Source organism: Phytophthora cinnamomi (genome assembly GCF_018691715.1).
Source record: "Phytophthora cinnamomi strain GKB4 chromosome Unknown Contig57, whole genome shotgun sequence".
Lineage (NCBI taxonomy): Eukaryota > Oomycota > Peronosporomycetes > Peronosporales > Peronosporaceae > Phytophthora > Phytophthora cinnamomi.
This window is the reverse complement of record NW_027150990.1, coordinates 1-15,835: the sequence shown is the minus strand read 5'-3', so window position 1 is coordinate 15,835 and position 15,835 is coordinate 1.

Genomic DNA, 15,835 nt, shown 5'->3' with positions numbered 1-15,835 from the left:
TAAGAGTCGCCCAACTTCGAGACCGTGGGTAGGTTGTGGGTTCGCTGGGTTGACCTCTTTCATGTGCAGCCGGAAAACCATATCAGCCACCCTCTTTCCCGCCGCCTGGTGACGAAAACTTCTCCGCGAAGTTGAGATATTGTTGCGCGAACGGATTCCTCCTCATCATTTGCTCGATCTCCAGCAGCGTTCCAGATCGAGGTCAGCGAAGATGCCTCAGGCGTCGCTCCGCTCGCTGTTGCATGTCTGGATCGACGATGTAGATCTGGAGCAAACTTGGGGAGGCATGGGCTCATTTGTGAACGTATCGATACGCGGAAGTAGAGCCAGGTGTGACCCATATGCCAGATACGATACGTGTATGACGCCTCGTTGTCCCAACGCTCTCGTCTTGGTTCACGTCCTGAAGTTGGACCGGCTGCTACAGGAAGCTCAATGGACGTGAAGGCAAAACGCCTTAGTTGTAGGCACGGATGCGGCGCCGAGCTCGCCGTCCGTGTGCAACTGGTGCAATCGCGGAGGCGCAGCAGTAGTGAAGGTAGCTGCACCGCTCCCTCTAAACCAACAGCCTTTCTTGGACTCCGCAGGCCATTTCCACGCGTTGCAATGAGGGCAGACCGTAGTCGGAGGCAGTCTGTGGCGCCATCGACGATATTGGCGCCACTGAGCATGGAGACTCTGAAATCCTCCTGGTTCGCGAGTGCATGGCCTCTGCGAAGGGTGCTGCGCCGTATACGCTCTTGTTGCCGCTGTTCTCTCTCTGCTCTTCTCTGAGCGTCACGGCACCATGGTATTCTCAGTGGCTCGCTCTCGTCTCGCTTCTCTTGCGTCAGGTATTGCCTCGACGTTCTTCCTGCGAACGCGCTCGCGTTCCCAGCGTTCTTCACGTTCATGAGGCGTTTCTGCTGTCGTTGTTGGCATGTTGTGAGACGATCGTTCTCCTGCGATCTCCCGTTGTTGCTCCGTTTGGTTAGATCTTCTGTTGGCCCTGTCTAAACGGTTTCTTCGCGCACTGAGCTCCGTTCGGCTCGGGGACTGACGCTCGGCGTGCCGTTGGGATTCTGCAGCTCTACGTCTCTGACGCTCGCGCTGGGATCCGGTCATGTTAGCCCTTCTAACTCGGGCTCGCTCTCTGTCGCTCGCGTGCTCGTTCTGTGAGACGCTGTCATTGCTGCGCGTCTACAGCGCCAAACTCCGCCGAGGTCGAGCCGAACTTGCTCCGTTGTGCTGGTATCCGTGCTACAACTGTTGAAGCAACAGACGCCGCCGCCAGGACCGAAGGCTGTTCTCTGCGGGCTGGTGGGGGCTCCAACAGACGTATTCCAGCCGCAACGTGACTCTCGCCCGCCGTGACAGTAGTGGCTGTGGCTGTCACGTTAAGCTTGAAATTCCTTGTTTAAGTTGTATCGTTTAGCCTTCGACGCGCTTGGCGACGCTGTTTCGCAGGCTCCTCTGGGGCGGCAGGGTTGCGTTGATACGCTCATTGTCCCGCATGGATGCTCGATCTCCTCGCGCGTCCTTTCTTTTGCTCGACCCATTTTTGACCTGCACGCAACAGAGTCACATGCGGCGTTAGACATAAAGTCTAGAACACCGTCGCCTTTCTGGGTCCTATACACGCGCCCGCCGCGGACAGAAGCAAATAGGTGCGTCCACCTGAGCGCCGGTCCCATACACGACCACTGGCCGGAGATGGGGCAGTCGCGGCTTCGCCGAGATCTGCCATTTACCCCGGATTGGTATGAGATTTCCCACGCCGCTGGCGGGCGGACGTGGGCACCTCAGGTCGCGGCTCCCAAGGCGGTCGCTGCGGCAAGACGCCGCAATCCTACGTCGGCGGCGGGTGCCAGCTGCAGTCTTTCTTATCATCTTAAAATGGGTATTGCTCCGCTTTAGAGAAGTAACGGTCAGTATATGGAGAGCTGCGGAGTACCCAAATGCCATTCTCAAAGGTAATTAACCGGGATGCAAGCAAGAGAGCAATGTGCAGATTCGGGACGGACCTGCCTGGCAGTCTGTGTGCCATCGAGTCTCGACTACACTGGCCGTGTCCGGTGGGACCACTACATCCCCGTGGCCCCACCGAAGTAGGGCACCAGGCCGCCAATCCCTGCTATGCCTCACTGCCCTGAGGGTAACAGTTATCCCAACAGGCGGAACTCCCAGAGCCGACACTTCTATTACGCTGGGACTATGGCTCCAAGCGTCCTGAGGTCCCTGGCGCGTCGGGTCCTGGGGCTCGCGGCGGCACTCGCAGCGTCCGAGTTCCTCGCTCCGCCGCGCAGAGATTCAAAAGGAAATGTGAAGCTGGGGCAAGTCAACCTCAATCTCCAAGCGATGAGAAATCGCAAAATAAGCGTCGGAAGATGGTGGGATGCCAGGCCAGAGACTACTAATGCGAATTAATGCAGGGCGGTGGGACAATGCGCACGACGGAGGCGTAGGCTAAAGACAGAGAACGGACTTACGGACAGACAAACAGGCTGGAGACTCGGAGTTGTGTTGTAGGGGACTAGCCGATCGCCCCAAACTTCGCGGCGGTTGTTTGGTTAGTCGGAGCGTTGCGCTCGTGTCAACTCGCATCACTATTTCATAGCCTCTCCGCTTCGCCCCGGAGGTGTACAGTTCGTTACCAACCCGTTACGCTCGCGTGCACAGCTCAGCTCCACTCACTTGCATACCGTTCGTTTACGCAAGCCCGTTCGCTCTGTGCCAGTAGCTCCACTACAGAGCTACCGCTTTGTCCCAAGCGTTACGCTCGCTGGCCAGCTCGCTCCACTACTGAATATACCCTTGGTACCGTTACGCCGCGTATAGCTCTCACTAGAATATACGTTCCCCATTACCCGTTGCCTCTCCTTTGTCCAGCTCGCTCCACTCTGGATATACCGTTCGTCCCAGTACCCGTTGCTCCGCTGTCCCACGATCACTACTCGTCTACCGTTCGTCACAACCTTACGCTCGCTGCTGACCCGCTCCTCCACTACTATGAACACACCGTTCGTTGATACGCCGTTACGCTCGCTGTTCCAGCTCGCTTCACTACTGGATAGCCACCGTTTATCACCAACCCGTTTACATCGCTGTGCCAGCTCGATCCCACTACTCAATCAGTACGTTCGGTGCTTGAATGTCCAGCATGCTTGGCGGTTGGTCGTGCTTGAAGGTCCTGCGAGTCGCGTTTGAGAGGTCCTGACTCACCCTGTCAGCGACGGTCTTGTATTTCGCGCGCTGTATCGCTCGTGAATTGTGGCACCCGAATGGCAATATATTCTAACAGAGGGTTTCGGTAATCCACAGAGCAGTAATAATATATTTGTAAGCTCACGCCCAGAGGTCGTCCTCTCATTTTCTTTATAGCGCTATCGCGCACTTTGTCATGTTGCTATGTCGCGCACGCAGCGCACCGTCGTCGCTGGGCGGCGCTCGCGTCCTGTGGGGCTCTCGCAGCATCGACGGCACGACGCTCCTCCAGCTCCGCCGCGCGGAATTAAAGAAATGTGAAGCTGAGCCGTCGAAGCCGGTCCAATCCAGCGCAGAGTAGATATCACGCAAAATATAGCCAGGTCGGAAGATGGTGGATTGCCAGCGGTGGATACTGACTAATGCGTTAATGAGGGGCGATAGGACCAATGCCTTACGCGTGGCTAAGGCCCAAAGACCCAGAGAACGGACTTACGGACGACAAACAGACTGGAGACTCGGTTAGTTGTAGGGGACTACCGATCGCCGCCGCTTCGCGGCTGTTGAAATAATGAGTTAAGTCACGGCGGTTTACGCTCGCTGTTCCAGCTCGCTCCACTATTTGTCATAGCCCCTCGCTTTACTCCGGCGGTGTACAGTTCGATCTAACCCGTTTGCTCTTTTGCCAGCTCATCACTACTTGCCATGCCGCCGCTGTGCTCCGCAGCCGTTGCACTCTTGTCAGCCGCCACTTCTTGTCCTACCATTCGAGCCTACCGTTACGCTCGCTTGTGCCAGCTCGCTCCACTACTGACAACGTTTTGTGCTCACCTTCCGGTCATCGTGTTCTAGGCTCGCTTCTACTGCGGAAGCTCCTACGACAGATCCCAGCCCGTTACGCTCTGGGCAATGTAGCTCATCCTTTACTGATATATGCCGTTAGTCCGATGGGTTAGCTCTCGCTGTTCCATCCGCAAATAACCACTGCTGCCGTCTGCTGGTCGTCCTAACCCGGTTCCGGCTCTCTCGTTCCACAGACCACTCGCTGAACATCGGGTTCGTCTCAGCACCTGTTCCGCTCGCTCGTTCAGCTCGCTCCACACGCACTCCGTTTGTCACCGGCCGCTTACTCGCTTGATCCTCGGCTCCACTACTTCCGGATTCTGTTGGTCACCATGCGCGTGCGGCTTTCGCTGTTCCGCTCGCTTCACTACTGGATAGTACGGTTCGTCCCAAGCCCGTTCCGCTCGCGCTGTGCCAGGCTCAGGCTCCCTGACTTGACTTGTGTTGCTCAGACCCGTTACCTCGCTGTGCCGAGCTCGCTCCACTCTAAACTCTGCCGGTTGCTCACCCCCGTTACGCTCGCATGCCAGCTCAGCTCACTACTCACATGCCTTTCGTCCCGACCCGTTAGCTCACTCTTCCGTTCGCTCCACTACTTGCGCTACCGTTGCTCGCAACGTTACGACTCGCTGAGCGCCAGCTCTCCCACTTGCGCCATAGCGTTGCTCCGGCCGTTACGCTCGCTGATGCCGCTCGGCTCCACTACTTGGCCCTCTGTTGCTTCTCAGCGTTGCGCTCGCTGTGCCAATGCTCACTCACCTGCTTCCGTGCGTCCAGAGCCCGTTAGCGCTCATGCCGCTACAGATCGCTCCTGGCGGTGTACATGGTTCGTTCTCACACCCGTTCACACGCCATACCGTTCGTCTCGACCCGTTACGTTCGCTGTGTCAGCTCGCTCACGATTTGTAGTTCTACGGTTCGTTCTCAACGCCGTTCGCTCGCTGTGCTGGCTCAGCTCCGCTACTGGCTTTCCTGTTGGATCGCAGACCCGTTACGCTCGCTGGCCCGCTCGCTTTCTGACTGGATATACGTTCGTCCCGTACCGTTACGCTCGCTGTGCTAGCTCGCTCCACTACATTGCCATGCCGTTGTTCATGCCACCGTACGCTTCCTGTTCCACTCTCACTGGAATGCCATTCGTCTCAACCCTTGCTCGCTGTGCTAAGCTCCGCTCCACTACTAGACTTCTATTGTCGAATCCACTGATTACGCTCGCTGGTGCCAGCTCGCTTCGCTACTGGATATCCGTTCAATCCGAGCCCGTTACCGCTCCCTGTCTGCTCCTTCCACTACTTGCCATACCGTTTGTGCACACGTTACGCTCCTTTCCAGCTCGCTTCACTACTGATATACCGTTTGTCACAACCCGTTCCTGCTCTGTTCCATTGCTCATCACTTACAGAACATACAGTTTCGTCTCAACACCTATTCCGACTGCTGTTTCCGCTCGCTCCACTACGCCTTTTCACAGCCCGTTACTCCGCTGTGCAACCTCGCTCCGATCATTCGCAACGAGCTGCTGGAGCCTCACGGATTACGTTCTACCGTCGCTCGCTGAAATTCCAGCTCACGCTCACTCTGCATTCTTGGGTGCTCATGGTCTATCACGCTATTCAGCGACTGCGTTATGTCGGTTGCTGTGCAGAAGTGCTTGAAGCGACCCGCAGGCACGTCATCGCGCTACATATTCACCGATAGTTTCTAAAGAGGGTTTTGGCCAATCACGGTAGTAATAATATATTTATGTATTATCAGTCAACGCATTACGCCAGAGGTCGTCCCACTATTCACTTTAGGGCGCATCTACTGGTTGCTATGCGCCGCACATACAGCGCACGTCGTCGCTGTGCGGCGCTCTGCGTCCTAAAGTGGCTCCGAAGAGCATCGACGTCAGCGCTTCCCTCGCTCCGCCGCGCGCAGGAATCAAAAAAATGTGAAGGCGAGCCGTCAATCGGCTAATCAATGGACAGATAAATAACTGCTGGCTATGCGTTGTAATCTCGAACAAGGGTAAGCGGTCGGAGAGATGGTGAGATGCCATAGGAGGGCAGGCTACTAATCGCTAATATTACGGGGCGAGTGGGATGATGCTCTACCGAGAGCTGATGCCAAGCGGAATACGACGGACACCAGACAGACAGACTGGAGACTCGGTTTGTTGTATAGGGGACTAGCCGAGCGCCCCACTTCGCGGCGGTGGAGATGAGTTGAAAGCCTACAGTAAGTGGACCCCCTACCTCCTTACTCCGGGCACATGGCTGTGCTTATACAACGCTTGACGTTGGGGTATGAGTATGCCTTCGCCTCCTTCGAACTCCGAGGCGATGGCTCGTCAAAGGCTGCAATGCTAAAATTGAACCTGACTTCAAAAAAAGACTGTATTATGACATTATGAGTGTGTGACTGCTGAATGCTACTCCGCCCTAGCATCTTCGATATCTGCCTGTACGAATGTTGTCAGTGTGTACCGTCGTCTTCCTCAGCTCCGGATACTCATCAAGAGCCTTGAACTTGGACCTGGATGTAACTTCTCGACAGCGACCGATGGAGAGCTGCTCCGTTGGGAAACAAGGGTGTCGCATGACTAAACCTAGGTTCTGGACGGTTTGGCCTTCGGGCTTTGTTGATGGTCATGGCGAACGCTGGTACAACTGCGAGAACTGCTTGCGTCGCAAGGAGAGAATCGCGCGCGTCCCCATCGCTGACGAAGACGATCCGGAATTAGAACGTTTTTGGCCAAGGCCTTCGCCAGTCATGATGGTAGCATGAATAACGTGAGGCTTGAGCTGGACAACCCGTAGTCGTGTTCCGTTGCAGAGGCCCAAGTCGGGGTTCAGGTTTTCTCATCATCATAATTGGGGCGCCTTCCTTCAATGAAGCTTATTGGAGGAATACCGTTGATAGTCACCGAATGCACACCGGCTCGAAGAAGTTTCCTTCGTTGTCGTCATCCACTGAATCCACCGATAGATACTCGCGGGCCTCCCCGGAGAGTCGTTCAGAGACAGCTTGGTTGATGCGGTGCACCACGGCGTTGGTAGTCGTCAAAGATGGTCCTGTTGGCGAGTACTCGTCCGTAGCAGCAACCTCGGGATCGTTGATGTCGGCGTACATCTTATCAATAATGTTCTTCAAACCCCGTGGAACAGCTCAGGTGTGATTTCTTCGTCTTCAATGTCGTCACCCTCTTCGTGATGTTGTCGATCAGCACATATCGCGCGGATCTTCACAAGTCCCTGCCCAGGGACCTGTTGACTCGTGCCTACCCTCTCTCCCACTTGTGGAGAAACTCCGAGAAAGCCGCGCGAGCTCTGCGGCGCTGCTGTCGATACTTGCCGATTGTACGCATGTTTTCCGTGAGATGCAGCTGCTTGAGTGTCGCCAGGCGTGATGACTTCAGACACGCGTCGATGGCCTCCGCTGGTGTGCGTATTACTACCACCGGCAAAATCTGTCGGAGTCACCCGAAAGTACAAATACTTTTCCTCAAAAGGCTCCTGGTCGTTACCCATGATGTCACGCAAAGACCTGCTGCGACCTTCGAAGGCGTGCCTGTGGTCATCGGAGCTTCGTCCCAGATATAACCAAACTGGCCCGCTCGATCAACATCTTGAGGCGCGGATTGTTCCTCGTAAAATCGACAATTTCGTTCAGCTTGAGGTATCGCGTTGAATGCGTGTGCGCCCACCCATCGAGCAACAGAGAACGAATTCCACTCAAACACAGCAATCGCGATCTTCCCGGACAGTCGCACCTTCGCCAGGATATACCGCAGCAGAGTTGACTTTCCTGTACCTCCCAGGCCGTCAATAAAAGAACATTTGCCTGACTGGTACTTCGGCCGCCTGGATGATTTCATCGTAAATGGCTCGTTGGCCGTTCCTTCAGCTAGCTTTCTTGGTCCACAATGGCGAAAGGGTAGAGTCTGGTACCCTCAGTTCGCGTCGAATGAGGTTGTTCCGCAGCAGCGAATCAGCACCAGCCCGGGTAGTCATCCAGCTGAGGAGGTCAAAGTCCGCCACTACGTAGCCATTGATTTGGAGCAGGTCGTTAAGGTCCTTGAGTGTGTGGAACCTGATCATGTCTTTTCTCCTGTCCTTCCAAGCCCCGGTATGTGTAGCGCAGAGTCTTCAAAAGAACGTCGAATCCGATTCCACAGAACGCAGACCTCGAAACTTGAGAATAAACAGATGATCGTCGCGAGCTGGCGGAGTGGTCATGACATCTTAAGGCAGCGGCTTCTTCCTACAGGCAATCCATTCTGCGTCGTCTTCAAGGTAGCCCAGTTTGAGTGCGGCCTGGCGGTACGACGCATGAGCACCACCATCCACTGTCGAAGCGGCGGACTGAGGTCTGCGGTGGCGACAGCAGTACACGCATGTAGAACGCTCCATGTCGAGGGTCCGTGAACCATCCGCCAAGCGCTGCTTGGTATTGTTTGCGACGACGAACCCATCTCTTTTGCTTGTCATCCCAGCGGAATGGCTTCGGAATGTCTTGGTACACCATGGTCTTTAACTTGGTTCTCCGGGGCCTCGCTCGCGCACAATTCGAAGAAGCGGGTCAACATCGAGTGGCGACCGCGCGTGAGAACTCGATCAGGTTTGCTCGAACGGAAGGTCACAATTGCTCGTTCTCCAGGTGGATAGTCAGCTGTACGATGGGTGACGTCTTGCCTTGAACAGGAAGTCGAAGCCGCATACGTACCTCTATCGGAGATATACTGGCGTTCGAAACCGGAGAATCTGTTGGGCTCCCCTTACCGTTCGACTCACCACCCGCCAGTTCCACAGTTATTACAGCCTTGTCCGGACCCCTTGTAGACGTACTTGCGCAGGTATTTGACTGCTGTAGAGAGTACAGACCTCCACGTTGATATGGCGGTTGTACTTCTGCGAAGGTAGGGTTGTACAGGACCACCATTGGTTAATGGTGGCGTTGTCGTCTCCTTCCCTTGAACTTGAGTACTCCTGGAGGGCGACAGCGGCGTCTGAACAGAAACCCGTTCACGTTTCCTTGTGTAACCTCACTGCAACGGCTTCGGTGTACTCCCTTCGTGCACTTCCCGTCCTTCATGCAGGGGACTGGAGGGGTTGGCCGCGCCACATGGACCATGCATCATGCAAGTGAGGATAGTCTCTACACAGCTGGGGTTGATCTCGGCGTCCGGGGCTCGAAGAGCACAACTTGTCGATGATTTGTCTTGTACGCGGCCTTCGTCTGTCGAGAATGATAAGAATGTGTGCGTGTGGGAGGCCCGCTTCTGGAACTCCACCACGTAGATCCTCGCCAGAACGCACGTCCAGTACGCCTTCATCAGTCTTTCAGCATCGCCGCGAGTTTCTGCTGCCAAACGCGGGCTACGATGTCCGGAGCGGTCTTATTGCGCTTTGGTTTGGCTCCGGTATCTTCTCCTGGATCTCGTCCCACGTAGGGTTGCACGTCATAGTGACGAAGACGTCCGGTTTCCCAGTACTCGCGCACGATAGCCATGGAATCTTGGTAAGACTTGTACATGGCCCGCGGACTGCCGAATGCGTAGCTGTGGTAGAACGATCGCTTGCCGATTTGGTCAGGAAGTGTCAACGACGCTGCGGTTCATCGGGGTGCTGGAGCGCAGTTTCGCGGTTGTACTCCGTCAAAGGGCTTCTCCCTCGCGCAGAACCGCCGTTTCATTTTCGCTTAGAAGCGTCTCGAACCCGCTGTACTGATCGGCCGTAGTTCAGCTTGATGAGATGCTACCCACGCAGGTTGCTCTTGCTCGCACGCGCTCGTTGATCTACGCAGTACTGCTGAAATAATCGTCCACCTTGGTGCAGTACCGACTCGTCACCGACTTTCTGGAATAACCGGTAGAGTACATGCTCGCGGAGGACATTTCACGCTTCTTTCTGCGTATCCGCGTTGTTCGCATACACGTCTGTGAGGTCACCCAGTTCTCCATGCGGAAGAAGTGGGGTGATACTGCAACGGGTCATACACAGAGTGCGTCTCGAAGGCGAAGCAGCGAAGTGATCTTTTGCACACAGAAGGATGTCGCGCGGGGCTGTCCAAGTTTCCATCCTCGATAAGAGTCGCTAACTTCCGAGACCGTTGGTAGGTTGTGGGTTCGCGGGTTCGACCTCTTCTCGATGTGCAGCAACACCATATCAACCCACTCTTTCCCTCTGCCTGGTCGGCGCAAGCTTCTCACGAAATTGAAATTGTTGCGCGAGACGGATTGCACTCCTCCATCATCTGCTCGATCTCCAGCAGCGTTCCAGAATCGAGTCAGCGAAGATACCTCGAGCGTCGCTCCGCTCGCTGTTGCATGTCTGGATCGACGATGTAGATCGGCAAACAGGAGAGCATTGGGCTCGTTTGTGAACGTGTCATACCGCGCGGAAGTAGAGAGCCCAGATAGGTGCCCCTAAGCTCCTTGAATACGATACGTGTATACGCCTCGTTGTCCACCGCTTCTCTCTGGGTCACATCCCTGAAGTTGGCGGTTGCTGCAGGAAGCAACCGATGTGAAGGCAAACCTGCCGGTTGTAGGCACGGATGCGGCGCCGAAACTCGGCGTCTGTGTACAACTGGTGCAGTCGCGGTGGCGACAGCAGGTAGTGGGGTAGTTGCACTCCCTCTAAACAGCGACCTTTTTGGACTCTGCAGGCCATTTCCACGCGTTGCAATGAGACGGCACCGTAGCGGAAGATCTGTGCGCCCATTGACGATATTGTCGCCGCTGAAGCATGCGAGACTCTGAAATCCTCCTGGTTTGCGAGTGCATGACCTCTGCAGAAGTGTCTGCGCCGTATACGCTCCTGTTGTCGCCGCTCCTCTCTCTCCTCCTCCTCTTTGAGCATCGCGACCATTGCTTGATGCTCCCGGCGAATGGACCTCTCCGCTTCGTACTTCATGGCAAGCGCAGCCCGACGATCTTCTTGGCGAACTCGCTCGCGCTCAGGCGTACTCCCGTTCTTCGGGGTTCCTGAAGTCAGTTGTTCGTGGCGAGTCGGTCAACCATCAGCTCAGCCGTTCATGCTCCGGCTGGTCCCCCGTCGCTGACACTGCAGCTCACCCGAGCGCTGTCGTTCGGAGCTCTGTTCGTAAAGCCCTTCGTGCCCGTTGGCGCTCTGCATCCCTACGTCTTTGACGCTCGCTGGGATCCCGTCATGTTCGCCCTTCTAACTCGGGCTCTCTCTCTTTCGCGGGCTCGCGTTACGTTCTGTCGAGACGCTAATCATTGCTGCGCGCTCGCCTACGCGCTAACTCCGCCGGGGTCGGGCCACGAACTTGCTCCGTTGTGCTGGTATCCGCCGCTACAGGCTGTTGAAGCAACAGACGCCGTCGCCGGGAGAAGGCTGTTCTCGGTGGGCTGGTGGAGGCTCAACAGACGTATTCCCGGCCGCAACGTGACTCTCACCCATAGAGCGGTAGTGGCTGTGGCTTAGCGTTCAGCGCAGAAATTCCTTGTAAGTTGTATCGTTTTGACCTCCGACGCGCTTGGCGGCGCTTTTAGCAACGGGCTCCTCCGGGCCAGCGGGAGGTTACGCGTTGATGCGCTCGTTGTCTTCGCAGCCTGCTCGATCTCCTCGCGCGTCCTTTTCCTTTGACTCGACCCATTTTGGCCTGCGTACGCACAGAGTCACATGACGCGCTTAGACATAAAGTCTAAGAACACGTCGCCATTTCCAGGGTCTATACGCCCCGCCGCGGACACAGCCTCAAATGGTGCGTCCACCTAAAGCGCCGGTCCCATACGACCACTGGCGGAGATGAGGCAGGTCACCCGGCTTCGCCGAGATCACCGCCCCCCTTAGTTGGTATGAGATTTCCCACGCCGCTTGGCGGCGGACGTGAAGGCACCTCAGGGTCGCGGCTCCACAGAGTCGCTGCGGCAGGGCACGCGCAATCCTACGTCGGCGGCGGGTGCCAGCTGCAGTCTTTCTTATCATCTTAAAATGGGTATTGCTACCCACTTTAGAAAGTAACGGTCAGTATAGTGGAGAGCTGCAGTACCGTACCCACTCCAAGGTAATAAACCCGGGATGCAAGAAAGGAACAATGTTGCAGATTCGGGACGACCTGCCTGGCATCTGTGCACCAACGGGGGTCTCGACTACCTAATGGCCGTGTCGTGGACACTGCAACTCCCAGTATTTTACCAAGTAGCACCAGGCCGCCCTTAATCCCACACTATAATCCTCGACTGCCCTGAAGGTTCAGTTATCCCAACGGGCGGAACTCCCAGAAACCGACACTTCATTACACTTGGAAACTATAGCTAAGCGTACCTTAGTCCCTGTGCGGCGCTCGCGTCCTGTGGGGCTCGCTGCAGCCCGACGTCGAGCGCTTCACTCGCTCCGCGGCCGCGGAATTCAAAAAAAGGAAATGTGAGCGCAGAGCCAAAATGGAATCACAGGGACCAGCATAAGATATCACGCATGGCTATGCGTTGAATTTCGGGCAAAGATAAGGCAGTCAGGAGGTGAGAATGCCGCCAGGGTAGGCTACATCGCTAATGCAGGGCGGTAGGGACGATGCTCTATGGCGGACTGATGTCCCAAGGGCGGAATACGACGGACACGCAGACAAACACACCGGAGACTCGGTTAGTTGTAGTAGACTAGCCGAGCGCCGCCGCTTCGCGGCGGTGGGTGGGATTTGGCCACAGTAGTGTGGACCGCCCGCCTCGCTTCGCTCCGGCGGGCTGGCTGGTTAACTCTGCAACGCTTGACGTTGGGGGTATGGTATGCCCGCCTCCGCTTCGCTCCGGCGGGCGATGGTTTCTCGTCAAAGGCTGCAATGCTAAAGTGAAACACTTGCCAGCTGTATGCATGTAATTATGAATGTGTACTCTTGAATGCCTACTCCTTCATAGATATCTCTTACAGCGCACAATGTTGTCAGTGTATGCACCGTCGTCTTCCTCCAGCTCCGGATACTCGATCAAAGCCTTGAACTTGGACCTAGTAACACTCTCGACAGCGCCACGTAGAGAGCTGTCCGTGGAGAAACGGTGTCGCCAGATCAAACCCTAGTTCTGGACGGTTTGGCCTTGGGCTTTGTTGATGGTCATGGCGAACGCTGGTACAACTGGAAACTGCTTGCGTCGCAAGCGGAAGAGAACTCGCGCGTCCCCATCGCTGACGAAGACGATCCTTGGAATTGAACGTTTTGGCCTAAGGCGCTCGCCAGTCATGATGGTAGCATGAATAACGTGAGGCTTGAGCTGGACAACCCGTAGTCGTGTTCCGTTGCAGAGGCCCAAGTCGGGGTTCAGGTTTCTCATCATCATAATTGGGGCCTTCGTTCAATGTAAGCTTGTGGAGGAATACCGTTGATAGTCACCGAGATCAGCTTTCTGGCTCGAAGAAGTTTCCTTCGTTGTCATCAATCCACCTGAATCCACCGATAGATACTCGCGGGCCTCCCCGGAGAGTCGTTCAGAGACAGCTTGGTTGATGCGGTGCACCACGGCGTTGGTAGTCGTCAAGATGGTCCTGTAGGCGAGTACTCGTCCGTAGCAACCTCAGGATCGTTGATGTCGGCGTACATCTTATCAATAATGTTCTTCAAACCCGTGGAACAGCTCCAGGTGTGATTCTTCGTCTTCAATGTCGTCACCCTCTTCGTAGATGTTGTCGATCAGCATATCGCGCGGAATCTTCCACAAAGTCCTGCCCAGGGACCTGTTGACCTCGTTGTACCCTCTCCCACTTGTAGGAGAAACTCCGAGAAAGCCGCAGGCTCTGCGCGCTGCTGTCGTTACTTGCCGATTGTACGCATGTTTTCCGTGAGATGCAGCTGCTTGAAGTGTCGCCAGAGCGTAGATGACTTCAGACCGCGTCGATGGTCTACGCTGGTGCCGCGTACTACCACCGGCAAAATCTGTCGGAAGTCACCCGAAAGACAAAATCCATAAAGGCTCCTGGTCGTTACCCGTGATGTCACGCAAAGACCTGTCGACCGCTTCGAAGGCGTGCCTGTGAGTCATCAGACTTCGTCCCAGATAACGTAAACTGGCCCGCTCGATCAACATCTTGAGGGCGCGATGTTTATAAATCGCACACGTCGACCTGTCGTTCAGCTTGAGAGGTATCTTGAACGTTGAATGCGCTGTGCGCCCACCCATGAGCAACAGAAGCAATTCCACTCAAAGAGCCACAGCAATCGCGATCTTCCCGGACAGTCGCACCTTCAGGATATGCCGCAGCGAGTTGACTTTCCTGTACCTCCCGGAGCGTCAATAAAGACAGCTTGTTGCCTTGAACTGGTACTTGGCCGCCTGGATGATTTCGTCGAAATAGCTCGTTGGCCGTCGTTCAGCTGGCTTTCTTGGTCCAAATGGCGAAGGGTAAGTGCGGACCCCTCAGTTCGCGTCGAATGAGGTTGTTCCGCAGCAGCGAATCAGCACCAACCGCGGAAGTGATCATCAGCTGAGGAAGTCAAAGTCCGCCACTACGTAGCCATTGATTTGGAGCAGGTCGTTAAAGGTCCGAGGTGTAGAACCTGATCATGTCTTCCTTCTCCTGTCCTCAACCCCGGTATGTGCGCGAAGTCTTCAAGAAAAGAACGTCGTAGAATCGATTCACAGTACGCGAACCTCCAAGCGAGAATAAACAGATGATCGTCGCGAAGAGCTGGCGGGTTGTATTTGAGCATCTTAAAGCAGCGGCTGTCTTCCATACAGCGCAATCCATCTGCGTCGTCTTCAAAGGTAGCCTTGATTTGATTGCGCCTGGCGAGTACGACGCATACGCAACGAATCCACTGTCAAGCTTGGCAAGGACTGAGGTCCCTGCGGTGACATTGGCGAGTACGCATGTAGAGACCTCCCATGTCCGAGGGTCACATGAACCTTCCGCCAAGCGCCAGCTGGTATTGTTTGACGACAGGCCCCATTTCTTTGCCTTGTCATCCACATGGAATAGCTTCCGGAATGTCTTGCGATCACACCCCAATGCTTTAGCCTTGGTTCTCGGGGCCTCCTCGCACAATTCGAGAGCAGGTCAACATCAGTGGCGACCGCGCGTGAGCACTCGTCAGGTTGTCGCTCGAAGGCAGGTGCAAGACTCTCGTTCTCCAGGTGGATAGTCCAGCTGCTACGATGGAGTGTGTCTTGCCTTGAGGAGAAGTCGAGCGCACCATGCCTCTATCGAGATATATACACGTTCAGAACGGAATCTTTTAGGCTCCACCCTTCGTTCGACTCACCACCACTACCGATTTCCCAGTTATTACAGCTGCAGGACCCCTTGAGCGTACTTGTACAGAATTATTTTGGACGCGTGAGGGCCGTACAACCCTCCACGTTGATATGGCAGTTATACTTCTGTGAAGGTAAGGGGTTGTACGGGACCACCCATGGTTGTATGGTGGCGTTGTCATCCTCACCTTACGCGCGAGGTACTCCTGGAGGGCCGGCGGCGCGTCTGCAGAACCAGGAACCCGTTCACGTTTCTTGACCTCGGTACAACACTTCTGAGCGCGCTTCTTGCACTTTCCGTCCCTTCGTCAGGGGGCTGGAGGGTTGGCCGCGCCACTGGACCATGCATCATGCATGTGAGGATGGTCTCGTACAGGCTTCAGGGGTTGATCTCGGCGTGGGGCTCGAAGCAACTTGTCGATGATTTGTCTTGTGCGCGGTTGTCTTCGTCTGCGAGAATGATAGAATGTGTGTGGTGCGCTGGGGGCCCGCTGCGGAACTCTCCCACCACTGGGACCTCGCCAGAACTTCGTCCCAGTACGCCTGTCATCCAGTCTTTCATGGCATCGCCGCGGTTTCTGCCTGCCAAACGCGGGCTACGATGTCCAGGCGGTCCTC